At 38.7% G+C, this 4799-nt stretch overlaps 1 protein-coding gene across 1 annotated transcript in view; it reads left to right on the top strand.

The window, feature by feature from the left end:
- The window catches only part of aven (apoptosis, caspase activation inhibitor), a 56880-nt gene that overhangs the window by 17997 nt on the left and 34084 nt on the right, over positions 1 to 4799 (top strand). The window lies entirely within an intron of this gene.

The raw sequence follows: 4799 nt of genomic DNA on the forward strand, positions 1-4799 counted from the left end.
AGGAAAAATTCCCGCATAGGTTGAAGCCTCCTGTATCAGAGCACTAGGCAATATGTAAGACAAGGGAGGAGGAGGTGAGGAGGTGGAAGAGGTGGAGTAGTAGGATGAAACATAGGGGGAGGAGCCAGAGGAGGAGCTCACATGTCTCAGTAGCAGTTCAGCATAAGCTGAATGTTTGCCTTTGCAACGGCAGACCTGTATGTCTTCATCACAGAGAAATGGCTCGCTTCTCAATCAGCTACACATGTCCCACTTCACGATGGTGTTTGGTAGTCCTGAAAGCCTTTTGACCATGCGCCTCTTGTAGGATTTTTAAATTGCTTTCTCTGTTTGTTTTGTGGGTTTTTTGGAATGAGCTTCCTTTTGCAGATAAGGTTCTTGCTGTAGTTACAAAGTAAAGAGTGCAAACATTGTTTCCTTCTCAAGGAAATGTTTTTTTGTTTTGTTTTTTGAGATGAAAGTCAACTTGCTTAGAGTCTCACTCTATCCTCTGCGAGCCATGGATTAAATCTGAGTAAAAGTTCAACAAAATCTTTTTTACATTTATTGTGACTAAGAAAATAATTATATGTGGATCTAAATAACATTTCTCTTATTTCATGGTATGCTATGAATCATCTCCTTATCAATCAAAATCAAACATAAATAATGCTGATTCAGTAACAGGAACATTTTAAAATAGACAGGCAGTTATAAAGATTCTAGGGTTTTTTTCAATAACTGCTTAACAAGATTTAGGTCAGTGTTTTTGGCTTAAATTTTGGTTGTGGCTTAAATCTACCTTTTTAGTCTGTTGTTGATAAGGCCATGCAGAAATATCTGTTTGCTGCATTGATTCCCAAGCAGCTCTTCATATTAGTAAGCAGGGCCCACTTAAAAGGGGAGAACTTCTGTGTCTGCTGCTGACATAATGAAACAAACACATTGATGTAAATTGTATCGCATGTTGTCAGCACCAGTCACGCGTGTAATAAGTTGAAGCAACATACTAGTGAACAACAAGGATCTTTGTGGTACTAGATGTTATTTGTGCTGTATCTGATCCCCGCAGCCATGTTCCGCGATCCATTCCGCAAAGACCCCAACAAGCTGGTGCTGTGTGAAGTCCTGAAGTACAACCGTAAACCTACAGAAACCAACCTTCGGCTCACCTGTAAGAAAGTCAGCTATAGCTGGATTTAGAGTTTGCAGGAGGGACAAAGAGTTGCCCCTTATCTTCAGTATCTATGTACACAGGCTCTGAAGTTGCACTCTGACTTTTTAGAGCTAGGAACAATCACAGTGCAACTGTTATAACAGCTTAATGCACCAAATGACACAGATGCAGATCTTCTCATCATAGCTTTTATCACGCAACCGTTTCTGTTGCCAATGTCAACAAATAATACTAGGTCAGATATGACGTATAACCGCTCAGTGTTTTAGTGACGATATCGGCAGTTAAAAAGATACCTCCATGTTTACTTATTGGGAACAGTCCCTTTTATTCTTTTTGCGAGTAATCCAGGCTAAATCCCTAAATTCTTTTCATCCCAGACATAAAAACATTTGTAAGTTATTGCCGGATTTGTTTTCAGCAGCACGAATAGGTCCTAGTCGAGCAAGTGGAAATGATATATTTCAGACCTAATTAAAACGAAAAACAAAATTTTGGCTTGACGAAGAGTTGCAGAAACTTGGTTGGAACCCTGCTGCTTAATTAAACACTAACTGAAAAAGGACATTACGAACTCTAGAGTTAATACAGTAATGTTTATCCAAGTTGTGGAAAAAATGAAGTCACTTGGTGCATAATAAATTCCCGTGCTGGCATAGATGAATCTTTTTCACAATAAAAACAAAGGAATTAGTTTTGAAAATGATTGCTGAATTATGCTTTTATGAAAATGGAGGCCTTTTTTCCTATTATTCATCACCCTGTTGCCCCAGTCAGCCTCCAGACCCACTCACTGAAAGCGCATATGTCCAGCTTTTTCACAAATCGCATCTTGCTTGAGCAGCTGATTCTTCTGTGATTAAACTGTGTGACTAGAATGGGCTGAAGCTTTTTCCCTTTAATGTGTCTATATCATGCATGTTCCTCTGAACCACCGATTCACTGCCTTGCTATTGATTATCCCAGATATTGAAAATGCACGCATATGGATTCCTCAGTTTCTTCATGTAATGAGGCACACATATATGATTGCCTAATATCTGTTGATTGGAGACATTGTAGGCTTCCACCTAGACAATTGGTCACTTTGACACCAGAATTATGTCAAGGTACTGTGGACCAACACTTGACAATGGTTATTTTAGGCTTGACTAATAGAAGCCTAATTAATCAGCCATAACTGATGAATTGTGCTTCTTACAGTATTTGAAGATTATCATATACGTTTGTGGAAAAAAGTGAAAAAGAAAATTTAAAAAGGGAGCAAAAGCAGGTTTTTAAAAGTATATTGTGTGTTCCCTTTAGTTTGTTTAATGTTTACTTTGTACTTGAGATGAGCTCCCTCAAGATGAAATGACTTGTGTAACCTGTATAGGGCTTATGTAGCACCTCTCAACTCGCCTAACTGTCTTTCTGTTGCACCTGTTCACACAGTACTTCATGCATCAGCGGCACTGAAACTCCCACAAGGTTCTTGGTTGTCATTTGGAGCAACTTTGGGCTCATTCTCATGCCACAGGATAAAAGCCGATGCAACGATTAGATAACAGTTCATTCTTTCAGTGCTTGTGGTGTATTTTATATTTGTGCCCAGTCACGGTGTGCCAGTGATTTATACTGAGACTAAGTTAATTGTGCTTGAGGTAAACGAATCAAGAAAAAAAGTCCACCTTGCTGGAAGCCTTTGCAGATAACTTAAACTGAACTCCAGAATATTGTTATCCTTTGCTGCTAATGTTTACTCTGTATATTACAAAGCCCAAGAACCCAATCCAGCTGACTGAACAACCATGGACGTTTAATTGCTGATCTGACTATGTAGGACCTTTGCAGCTTTTGTGGGAAATGCTTAAAGATCAAGGCTGTATTGCATGTATGAAGCTTTCTCATGTCCTTGTAGAGAAAACTTCTCTACTTTCTCGGTAAGTTAATGTATTGACAACCGTGTTACCTGTGGACAGCATCTGAAGCTGTCAAAATATTGATTTATAGGTTGACTATAGATTTTTGCCCTCACATGACATATAAGAGTGGCAGAATAACATTGTAAAATAACCTTTAACTCCCCCAAATCAAGCTAGTTATTTTAAAGCCAGTGTGGTTTCAAAAAGTAAAAAGCAAATTAGTCATTTAATGGTGCGATTCTGTTTCAATTAAAGATAATTGCTTGATGTGCTTCACACCTCCCACACACGAGCGGCGGTGATAATATTTGGCATATAAAGCTTTCCATTAGATGCATAGCTTCCAAACATGTCTGGTTGTTTGGAAGCTATGCATTTTTACATTTAATGTCAGCTCAACCCGCTCATTAGCTGTGGCCAACCAACTGTTGCATTTGTTACCGGTCAAATTGGTTGTTGTTCAAGCAAAAACCAATCTGTGTGCAACCAGTTCTCTGGAAGCAAACATCAGCTACAACTGCTTAGTTCAGATGTAGTCTTCCCCCAGAGTGAATAATGTATAAAACAAAATTATGCGATGAGTCATTTTAAATGAGCTTTCTAAATACTACCCCCCTAAGGAAAACTTATTGCTCTCATTTCTCTGAAGTCCTGAAGAGCTGACCTTTGCATATGAATCTCAGTCTGAAATGGAGGTAACAAGAACAAGATGCTCTTTAATGGAGAGTAGTAGTTGTTAAATGGTATGGTTAATATATGAAACATATTTTTACTACACAGGTTATTCTTGTAATAAATCAACAGAAAGATAAAGTCTTATGTAAAAGCTGTTTACTTGGCTACTAATTAATTGATTCTGACCTCCTTACCTTTCTGTGACCACCTGGTCGTATTGTGCCATGTGGGTGTGTAGATAGAGACGTCAATAGCTAATGCATTTATACTAATGCATGACAAGCTACAAATAATCAATATGAAATGGTTTTTCACCGCTGCACTGAGTAGACTTTGACCTCTTAATTGATATCTTCCTATAATGGTCTTCAGTGGAAGATGTCTAGCAGTGACTGTGACTTTTGTTAATGTGAGGCTTTTCTCGTGTGATGTTACCTTCCTGTAGAGCTGGTCTCTCAAGGTCTTGATTTCCATGATGAAACCACTCTGCATGTGTAATCCGAGAGGCCTTTATCTCCTCCACGTTTTTGATTTGATCACTTCTGAATAAAGCGGTTGAGGCCAAAATTATTATTCAGGCTCAATGTTTTGAATGTTTCAATATGGATTAACCCGGAAACATGGCTGTTTAAGTCGAATCCCTTAGTGGTGAAGTAATAGAACTAAATTGTCGCAAAGTCCAGTTGTGCTAACGTAATCATGTATTTAAGAGCCAGAAGCTGCCCTGGTAAGCTTCAAAGTATTTAACCAGCACTGCAGTCTTGTACAGTGTTTTCTTCAGGAGGCATTCAACAGCTGGCAATGTTGGCCCTTTAGCTTAGCTCCTGCAATGAAGATGAAGGTAGAAGTCTTTATGTGCAAACTTTTATCCAATGAAATGAGAACTGTAAGCCATTCTCTGTGCACTTTTTGTTGTTGTAATGTTATAGATGATTTTTCTCCTTGCTTGTGGCAAGTTCTCATGTCGCCGCACTGTTCAAGGCAGCTTTTCAACCAAGCAGCATTTTACTTATGGGTGTGTCTTTGCTGTCTGACTATACCCTGTTTGCTTTTTTTGGATGAGT

The sequence above is a fragment of the Maylandia zebra genome, linkage group LG15 (genome assembly GCF_041146795.1).
Source record: "Maylandia zebra isolate NMK-2024a linkage group LG15, Mzebra_GT3a, whole genome shotgun sequence".
Taxonomy (NCBI): domain Eukaryota; kingdom Metazoa; phylum Chordata; class Actinopteri; order Cichliformes; family Cichlidae; genus Maylandia; species Maylandia zebra.